This window comes from Rhagoletis zephyria, unplaced genomic scaffold (assembly GCF_001687245.7).
Source record: "Rhagoletis zephyria isolate East Lansing unplaced genomic scaffold, Rhagoletis_zephyria_1.1 Rzeph_scaffold_01188, whole genome shotgun sequence".
Lineage (NCBI taxonomy): Eukaryota > Metazoa > Arthropoda > Insecta > Diptera > Tephritidae > Rhagoletis > Rhagoletis zephyria.
In genome coordinates, this window is record NW_016158272.1 from 110,115 (window position 1) to 121,761 (window position 11,647).

The window sequence follows — 11,647 nt, forward strand, 5'->3', positions numbered from 1 at the left end:
AAAAAAAATAAAAGGAAACAAAAAACAAATATAAAAAAATAAAGCAAGAAAAAAATATAAAAAAATAAAACCAAAAAAAGAACAAAGAGGTGCAAAGTAAGTTGCCTCTACGTGGTGCGCCTTGGAAACGATTGAAACCGGCTAAAAACTTACATAAACTTATATTTTCACATAATATATATACACACATTTACTCACACATACATTGTTGAATATTTAATGCACAAGGATGTTTTTCTCTTTCGCAAAAGTCGGTCCTATCATAACTATGTAAAATGTTGATATCTTTAAAACAGGAGCAGCTAGGATTTCAATTCAAAGGGATTCTAAACCTAAAAATATCAACAAATACAACCCTGCTTTCAGTTTTTGTCGACATTTTTATGCAACCTATCTTTGCTTCCTGCCCACTGTGAGAAGTAAACGTCTTGGCTGTTCACCCAACCGCTTAGTAAAGACACAAACCTAAAGACAAAGTAATAAACAATTGAACTATAAATTTATTTATAGTTTCCGTTCAATCAATTTTTGCTCATTGTCGACTGCAGCCAGGTTTTTACCCTTTTAAAATGGAAGTGCTTTGAAGTTAGAGATAATAACTTGATACAGAACCGGATGATCCACATATCTACTTTTCAAATCAATTTACTAATTATTTAGTTAGCGTTGGGAGTATAATTTGTTATACAGTATATATATAGGAAAAACCTTGAAATTTAGGGGGGACCGAAATTATCAAGCAAGCATTTCGTGGTAGTATTTTTGAATATCTAGGCAAAAATTTGAAAGTTAGGGGGGGCCCGGGCCCCCCCTGCCCCTACCTGGCTTCGCCCATGGAGTGCAGACATATTGGATCTAAACGAAGTCGTCGCTAGATTAATATATGTCCCGTCTTTGAAAACACGCGTACGGTTGGAACTGACCACGACGCAATGCAAGTAAACTCTTTTTTTTATCGAAAATAGTATAATTAGTACCCCTTAAAAAAAATTAATGAACCTTGAAAAAATTAAAGTAAAATAGCTCAGACTGGTCACAATGTCACATCCTATTCCTTATCCATGAGTGAACAAAAACTCTGTTCCGATAGGTAAATAGGTTTTGTCGTTGTTGCTACTAAGCAGCTTGCGCAAGATTCGGAGCTATTCCAGCTTCTCCCTTTCGATTTTACGCTTTTCTTTTTCAAGTTCCCTCAACGAATTCCATCGCTCTCCGTCTGATTCCGCTTCTTTCTTTAAATAATCTAAAACTTCACATTTTTGCCTTTTGGGTTTTGTTACAGGTGAACTAGCTTCGTAGTCAGATGAATTATACACAGCTTCCACTTCTAATGTAGACTTCATTAATGATTCTGGCACTTCTTTTTTTCTTTTTTCCTGCAAAATCCGGCTCGTTTCTTAATCGTATTGACAAAAGCAACTTTTTTGCGCATACGTCCACGATTTTCCAATTTTGATGAAAAAAATAATAGATAAAGCAAACATAATAAATGCAGAAATATATAATAAAATTTCCCAACCTTTGGAAAATCTCCATCGCGCCAAAATGTTGATTGTCGAACGAGCGTCACTTTGTGTTGACATTTGCACACTCTCTCATTTGGAAAGCATCAACTTTTTTAGTGATGCCGTAAATACTTGTTTGATGCGGTGTGTATACCGTCTTATTACATTTTAACATATCGCACACTAAATCAAAAACTGGCACAACTCAAAAAATCCTAAATGTTCAGGAGAGGCAAAAAACTGTTGACGCTGTGCAATCGATGCAAGCACAACTAAAAAGTTTTAGTAGTATTTTTCCAGTTAAAGAATATAGTGATGAGGAAGAAATTTTCGCGGACGTTGGGTATACGGTCTGTGAACTGTTTTATGGAAAAAAACAAATTTTGACAAATTTTGACAAATTTTGAGTTGTGCCGGTTTTTTATTTAGGGTGCGATATAATGGCTAGTTAAAAAACAAGTAACTTTTAGCAAAAAAAAACCGACTTAAAAAAAAATATATATATATATCTATATATTTCATGATTCAATGATCGGATCTAAACCAAATTAGTATGGGACCACCTCTGAGATACTACCTTTCCGTTGCAAAAAGAATTATCGATATCGGTTGACGTGGCCCAAAGTAACATACAAAAAAATATATATATATTCCGACGAACTTATAACCCCCTCCTTTTTTGGAAGTCGGTTAAAAATACTCCTACAATACTGAACATGATCTTCTAACGTATGCATTGAAATGATATTTTGGAAGTCAACCATACCGTCAAATCCTGCTAAATATGGAATAAAAGTGTGTTGGGTATGAGACTTCGCTTCTTATCCATCGAAAGTGCAAATCTACACGGGAAAGGCGGCGTCTGGTTAATGGGAAACAAACCTAGGCGAAAGAGTGGTGAGGGATTTGTGCGTCAATCTTTTCCGTGGAAGTGAATGAAATATTTGGATAAAAGTTTGAAACACACCTTGAACTGTAATTAGCTGTTTGTTGTACTATAAAAGATTTGACATCTTATTGTACTAATTATTTAATCTTTGAAATAAACGAAACGAAATACTTCTTGGAGGCACTTCGAATTGTAAAAAAATATGCGCAATTTGATCCCTAACTATAATTTTTTTGTAAAGAGCGCCCGTTTGCTTTAAATTTGTAAAATTACAGTTATTTTTTATTTTATTTGCATCTGTCATTTGTTACAAATAAAGAAAAGTCTAAGAGTTGCCAAATATAAATATTTTTTTATCTATTTATTAAAATAATGATTTACAATAATAATTTATTTATTTAATACTTTATTAAAACACAAATTTGAAGTCCTAATAGATTTGTAAAACTATTTATCACAAAATATTATTAATTGTTTGGAAGCGTACTATAGTTTTCATGGATTTTGAGAACAAATAAGGGAATACGTATACATACACGTACGTTCTTCCACTCCATAGTACCGAGATCATAACCCGAAATAGCTGTCGTCCTTCGGAACGCAATAGCAAACCTTAGAGTATATTTCGGCCTTGAAAACCCTTCTTATAAAATCATTTGCCGTTCGGGGTCAGCCTTAAAAGTGTAGGTGTATCCATTTGTGTCACGACAACAGAACTCATGGCTCAAGTTTGACGAGAGGCTCGGCCAATCACTTAGGACTGATTTCTCCAACTCAACTGAACTTATTTTAGCCATTTTTTGAACTTAAGTCAAAACTTAGCCTACGTGTTACACAGCTTATTCTTCTAAATTAAGTTAAGTTGAGTTGGAGAAACCAGCCCTTAGACCAATTTTTTAACACCAAATATCTATTTGTTTACTAATTTTAAGGGAGATAGCAATCTTCTGGTTTCACATTTTGAGTACAAAAATCTCAACCCTGATACAACAGATAGTATTAGTCATATATGTAATACTTCTATATTGGCAGTAAACTAACTTTTCATTTTGTAAGCATTCCGAAACCAAAGCGAGACAGTCTCCCACACTGAGAAAAAAACGCGTTGTAAGAATAAAAAAGTTTTATTTGATTACCATTTGAAAATGCTCGTATTTAAATCTAGTGAAAACTGTTAACGAAATGGCTTTTTCCATTATACATACACTACGTATAATGGAAATATTCAATTCAAATACGCCTGTATTAAAATAAAGAATTTTTCACTGCACGGATGGCGTTTTGCACGTCTCGTATGCTTTTTCATATGTAATTAAGAAAGTATATGTATACCCAGCAAAAAGTTTCACTTCTAAACAAAGTAAGCGAGTTAGTAATAGGTTGCGGGGAAAAGAACGAGGTCATTTCATTGTAAGAGAAACATATTTTTTGTTCTTGTCCTTTTCAAGAAATTTTAATACTAAATTCATATGAACCAGTATAGCGCGCAACTGATCGATTCATATCCCTGCATACGCGAGTTGCTCATTTCTAAACTTCCTAGGAAGGTGCTCAAATGATCATTTCATATTCCTGCATACGCGAGTCAAATATGCAAACAACTGATAAACTGATATTCCCAGGTTTGCAATTTTGTAAGCTATGCTAGGACATCGGCCGTGTTAAAATTCATCAAAGAATTCAGTAGTTAGGCCCTCACTTTTGCTATTACAGATTTATTTCCTAGCTATTACTTTTTTGTTACTGAGATGTTTATTTATAAACGTATGTGTTCCTTTGCCTTTCGTACGTGTTTATTGATATANTTGCTGTTAAATGGACAAAGACAATATGTATTAAATAACACATCGAAATGTGTAATTTCAGTAATTTGTGTAAATGTGTAATTTCAGAATTACATCAGAATCACGTATCCGATATAGAAAACTACATTGTGAATTAATGAGATGACATGAGGACACTAACATAATTTTAAAATATGTTCACTAAAATTGTATTAATATTAAAATAATGATTTTGCAAGTTGTTATCGAATTTAATGTAAAATTTAAACGTTTTCAAAATAAGATATTGATTAGGTTTAAAAGGTATATATTAATACAACTATTTACTTTATAATCCCAAATTTAGGATATAAAATGTCCCACACCAAAAAACTTACAATTAGGTAATGCCGCTTCGAATTTTTCACAATTGAGCAATTGTCAAAAATCTGCTTTTTAATCAAAAAGTTGTTTATTGAAACTACCTTCTTTTTTGTATCATGGATATATCTGTACTGTAATGTTTTCGGATGGTAACTCTTACTGCCAATAAAGGAGTATTACATATGTATATGGTATTAGCACTGAATGGTAATGAGAGATTGCAATCACATAAACGTTCGATCATTCATGACGCATTTTTTTTTGCATTCACATTCTCTATGTGAGTGGGTCTCAACCATTCCATAACACACTACATATATTGAGTTTACAATTTGTACCAAATCTCAAGAGTGGTTGATACATTTTTTAAATCAAACGATCACATTTTTGAAACGAATAAAATGTGAATGCACACTCAATTGATACAATCTTATACAGCTCTGCTAGAAACCAGTTCATAAATATTAACACGAATTGTAAAAGTGGCAAATTGACACGGAAAGATAACGGTAGGTTATCAATTGCTTAACTTGAACTATATTTAAGAGATCACATGACTAATTTAGCCAATGTACGGAAAACATTTCATCCTATGGGACAGCGAGGATTTTTGGCCCTCCTGTAAAAAAGGCACATCTGTTCTCTTGAGTTTCCTTATAAGGACTTTTGTTGGCTTACGCATCGGACCAATGTTGTAGTTGCAAGATCATAGAAAAAGAATACGCATGCTTGGCAGAGAACTCATAGGACCAAGACCATCAGTAAAACTCATGACATCGAAAGGGAATAGTATTCCATATGGCATCACAGCGCTACTATTCTTGGCCTATGTGTGATAGGGCTGCCAGACGTCCCGGTTTTCACGGACATATCCCGGTTTTAGACTATTTCTCCCGGTGTCCCGGTCCAACCTTAAAATGTCCCGGGTTTCGTTTTAGTGCCCGGTTTTTGATTTGATTGCACAAATTTGAACAAAAGTTCAAAATTTGCTACACTAAGAGAAAGAACGCATTGTAATATTCACAAAAATGTTATGAATTCACTGAGGGAAATAACATGAAACATGAATATTTTCTATTTGATTATCGTTTAAAAATGTTCGTATTTAAAAGTAATACTTTCATAACACGCACGCGTGGTATTGACTCAAACTCAACATTTAAATGCACATTTACATGTCTGGCTGTAGCTGAGTGCGCGAAGATGCTTGCCACAATTTGCTAATTTCCAGAGGGTCAGGGTTCAATTCCCATTACAACCTGCATGGAATTTAAATATTTTTTTTAACTTAATTATGAAAAAGCAATCGGTAATTGCAAATCGCTTCATTTTAATATGGGCGTATTTGAATTGAATATTTTTATACTAAATACTAAAATTTGTATACTTAAATGTATTACGAGTTGGGTTGGTGCTCTTTCATTCAGCACGTTTGCTTTAAATGTGAAATAGTCACATTTCGAGATAGTTGAACTTTGCACGAGCAATAGTTGATGATTAGTTCATCGTCGCCTGGGTAAAAGATTGTCGTAAGCGCCATTTTCAGGATTTTTTTAGTTCTAGATGCAGATATATATTTTGAAATAAGGTCTTTCGATTAGTGTTATCAGTTTTTAGATATCTCCTTTAGTTTCCGAGATATTGACTACAACTTTTTAGATAATTTAGTAAAAATTTAGTTGGTGATGCAGTCATATTATACTAGTCAATATCTTAAAAATGGCGTTCCCCATTTTTGGATATCGCCTTTAGTTTCCTAGATTTTAAGTAAAAAGTGTCGTTAATTTGGTGGAAATTTTGATCACATTTTGTCGTATTTCCTACAAAGTGGCTGCCAAGTTGTGGACAAATGACGTTTACGACAAAATTTTACTAAAGAAAATCCTTCATAAACTCAAAACTTATTAACAATAAACATTTAAAATTAAATAAATTTAGAATTGTGTGAACTAGTAATATTTTCAGAGACTTTGGAGAAAATCAATTTTCGCGTTTTTGAGAAATTGCATTCCAAACTTCAATCGCGATTTTCCACAGCCTGCCGAAATTAACATACGACAATCTTTTACCCAGGCGACGATATGTACCTAAATACATTCAAAATGACGTGCACAGAGTTTTACAATTATATTAAGGAAAATACAGAAGTTTTGAAACAAGTTCACAGCAACGAAAAATATGATTGATACTTTAATGTTATCTTGTACTTAAATTTTTTTCTTTCATGAAGCCTAGAGTACTTATAAGTATAGTGCCGTACAAAATTATTGGCTCGGAGGCTCTTTCATCAGATCACAATTTCTAATCAGATCTTTATAAAAATTTTGAAAATGTAGCTTTTGAGCCAATTAATAAAGTGCAAGTCTAAAAAGTCTGATTATAATGTTACAAATTTGTATGCAAATTTATTGAATTTTCCCGACTTTAGCACAAAGTTTAACAATTTTATTTTTATGTTTTTTTCATATATTTAGTATAAACTGTATTTTTATAAAGAATAAGAAAGGTTCATGCATTGTGAAAAATTCTCTGTGCTTTAGTTGTGATAAATTGTTTTGTTTTGTTGGCGTACGTTGGAATGATCTCATGATCTGATGTTTTTATGTTTTTGTTTTTGTCTGTCAAAATAGAATTTCACCACATCTTTTCGCAGATCGAAATGAAAGAGAAGGGGGCGAGAGGCCCTCCCTAAAGTGTCCCGGTTTGGCAACAGAGGTATCTGGCAGCCCTACACAATGTGTGAGGAAGATACCGCCCTTTAGTGGTTTCTGCTTAAACTAAAAACTTCGGCTGTAAAGACTGTTTTTGCTTTTATACGCTATTTTGCATTGGCCAACGCAAAAGTTCTTATTAGGCGCAACGAAGCAAGCGGGCATTGGCTGGTATCTAATAGAAATTGAAAACAAATATTACAGCGTTAGATAAAATATTATCTATACATATATAGGGGGGGCCTAATTAGAGCACCAGAAGCCAAATTAACAATTTTTAGAATTTTTGTCTGTCTGTCTGTATATTTGTACTCGCATTACTTCAAAATAGGGCTGTGCGATTAATTGATTACTCAAAATTTTAATTAATCATAAAGTAAATAACTCAATTATCCGATTAATTGGAAATTATGATTACTCAAAAGTTCAGTTACTCGAGTAATCAAGATTTTTGATTAACCAAAAATAAAAATATTTGAGTAATTTGCTTTATGATTAATCAACATTTCGAGTAAAATGAGTAATCAACATTTAAACTCTTTACATATGTATAAAGTAGTTAAAGTTCCTTGATACTTTGAGAACAAAGTTTCTGTTTTCAAAAATTAAAACGAAAAATTTTTTCATATACAGAATGTAAAAAGAAAATAAGCATTTTCCAAAGTAAACTCTTTTAACGAGCAAATGTATTTTTTTGAGTAATCATATTCCAAGTAACTCGATTAATCATTGTTTTGAGTAATCAAAATCTTGATTACTCGAGTAATTGATTAACCGAATAATTGATTAACCAACTTGCTCGAGTAATCGAATAATCGCACAGCCCTACTTGAAAACGAATGCATGGAATCGAGTGCAGTTGTCACCGATGTATTGCTAAGGGTTCAATTTAAAATATTGAAGAAAAAATTAGAGAGTTGACCCCTGTTTGAAAATTGCAGTTTAAGTAAAATGATAGATAAAATAAACATGGTAATATGGCTGCCAAAAAAAAACAGACGGTTTAGAAGCTTTACAGCTAAAGGCATTTTGTGAAAGGTTGCCACCTATTAGTAAATTTTAATTTAACTTAATTGACAAGATAAATGAAATATTGCAGTATTATTATATGGGTATCAAACTAAAGAGGTTAGGAAATTTTACTGCCGAAAATATTTTTATGGGGTGGCAACCTGTTTGAAATATTTGATTCATTTGAATTGGTAAAATAAATTAAATGATCCAATACGGATATTAAACTAAAGATGTTTTAGAAAGTTAACTATCGAAAATATTTTTGAAGCGGGCGGTATTTGAAAAATTTAATTTAGCTATTTAGTTAAATTAATAAGATAAGGTCAATATTGAATTAGTGCTCGTTTGAAGAAAGTGTACGGTATGTAGACTCGAGTTATAAGATTGAGTTAAATTTCCAGGAAAAATCCTTTCTAAATAACTTCTAAAACATATTAACTGACGCCCCCATTCATAAAAATAAAGAATGCTTGCTAAATCGAAAATTTGTTTGAAAATCTCACTTAAAAAAGCTTTAAATCTATTTTATTTTCTTTATTAATGGGGCCATAAGAGTTTTGGGAGGGAGTAACAACACAAAAATACTTTTAAGGCGCAATGAAGCACGGCGGGTATTTGCTAGCGTTTAATAAAAATCAGCAGTTCGACGAAATTCGAAACTGTAGGTAGTGAACAAGGCTGCCAACTTGGCTCAAACCGTGCCATTTTTGGGCCTATTTACTTAAATGGCACTTAATTTTTTAATTTTGCACAAAGTGCGAAAATTGCACTTTTGAAAAATAGTAATATTCCAATACATTTTTGTGAAATCCTTTGCTTGTACTTCTTTTTCTCAACAAAAATTTTCTAATTTGTATAATGTATACAACTGGTGGATCTCACTTTGGCATTGGACTTTTGTTTTAGGAATATGTTTCTAATATTAATGCTAAGTGGGAATAACCAAACAGAAAGGCACCTTTTTAGGCACTTTTATTTTTCTATTTGGCACATTTTGGTAGTAATATGGCACTTCATAGCTAAGTAAAGTTGGCAGCCCTGGTAGTGAAGGATTGTTCGGTACGCAGAATTGGAAAGCTTTTGACTGCGATTTACCTGGGAGTTCCCAGAAGTGATTCTTGTGCGTACGGTTGAAATAGCAGCTCACAACGTCCGCATATTTATGTATATCCACGTATCCTCTAGGTAGCGATCAAACACCCGTTTTGTGATCGAGCTAAAGTGAGAAGCCGTAAAATTTCACATGCGCTGGGTTTGGGTCCCACCACGATCAAATCCCGCCAAGTGAAAACAAAAAACAGCCTCGGATGGGACCCCCTTCTTCTGATGACGACCACAGCAAAAGTTTTAGCGACTATGATTTGAGAATATGCACCTGGATTATTCGCACCCTTAATGGGGAAGGTGCCTCTGCCCGGTTGATTGATGTCCTCGGGAAGACTAAGGCAGACATCACCGCCACACAAGAAATGCGATGGCGGGGCTAGGCAAGGTAAGCGTGGAGCCTTTCGACGTCTACTATAGTTACCACGTAAAAGAGCGCAATTTCGGTGTGTGATTTGTGGTGGGAGAGAGACTCCGTCGCCGAGTACTGGCGGTCACCCCGGTTGACGAACGTCTAGCCACAATCCGCATCAAGGGGAGATTCTTCAATATTTCGTCCAAGGATCTCTTCTATGAGCGCTTGTAGAGAACGCATGAGCGCTGCCCCCGACACGATATACAACCCGTGCTTGGCGATTTCAATGCCAAGGTGGACGGCCTCCACGACGAAACGTCCGATAACGGATTGAGGCAGATCCATTTCGCCGCGGCCCGAAACATGGTAATATGTAGTATTAGGTTCCAGCATAAGAAGATCCACGGATGTCTCCAGATCACGAGAAACTAAATCGACCATGTTGTGATAGACGGAAGGTATGCTTCCAGTGTTTTAGACGTACTAACACTCCGAGGGCCAAACATCGACTCGCACCACAATCTTGTTGCAGCCAAGATACGCAGTAAAAAATGTGCGCCCAACAATGCAAGGAAAGCTTAACGTTGAAAAGCTGCAATCACAGCATACAGCCAATACATTTGCTACTCGACACTCACACCTGCTCTCTGGGAGCACGCGAGCAGTGGAGCCACATTTCCCGCTCATTAAGTACCGCCGCCGGAGAAACAGGCGGGTTTTAGGTAGCCCGAAGGAACAACTGATACGATGAGGGATGTCAAGAAGCTGCAGAGAAAAAAGATATCGCCTACAGGGACTACATTCACTACATTCACTGCTTTTCGCACCAAATTTTGTGGGTATTCAAAACGAGTAAATTTTTGAGTTTGGTGCTTGGTGCGTTTTCGGTGCTTTTGTTTTTAGTGTGAAGACACCAAATTTTAAAATATTAAAAAAATGGAAGCAAAATTTACAGCAATCGTAAGTGCGTAAGCAACTTTACAAAAATTTAAACAAAATCATGGCACAGTGACAGTGATAAGCGACAACAAAATATATGGCAGCACCTTCAATCATGCCAGAAGAAATCGACCGTCGTGCAATAAACATTGATTTTTATTAATTTGAATTGGCATCCTTACAATAAAATTATGTATACATATAATGTCCATAAAATACACGAATAAAAATTTGGTGCTTTTTGGAATTCAAATTCGATGCTTTCTCTTTATCTTGTCGAGTTCGTCTTGCTCTTTAATTCTGGTATTTGTTGACGCGGCCAGTTGCTCTCAGCTCGATTGGCGCAATCTTGTATTCTATCATTCTTGGTGGAGAAGGACTTGATTTTCGCTAAAATTTCCCAACTACGTATATTTGAAGGAACAAAAAAAAAGATATTAAGGTAACGATGTATTGTGTGTAAACATTTTTGCGATAATTTTTCAAGTTCTTTCTCTTTGTTTTGTTTTAAATAAAACGGTATTAAATGATGTTGGGAGGTTTCATGAGAAACTGAACCTTAGTGCAAAAATCAGTTTTTTTTTGTAAAACTAACCAACGTGTGCACAAGACATTTGTAAAAATCTTGAATCAACCAAAAATAACTAAATAAAGCTATAAATGTATTTTTATTACCTTTTTTACGTTTGGAAATCAAGTTATAACCCACTAGAACTTGAAGGGAGATCTCCCAATGTGAGGAATAAAAGAGTAATCCCTTTGGCCTGATTTCGAAGCAATAGGAGAGATTTGTCGGTTTTGACCTCCTTTATAACTCGCTTAGGAGTTAAATCGGAGATCTCCTAAACGAGCAACAAACGAATACTCCCAGAGGCATGATTTTAGAATAATAAACGATTTTTATCGACTTTGTACTCCTTTATTGCTATTTATTAGGAGCCAAACCGGAGATCTACGAAGTGAGCAATAAAAGAATACTCCCT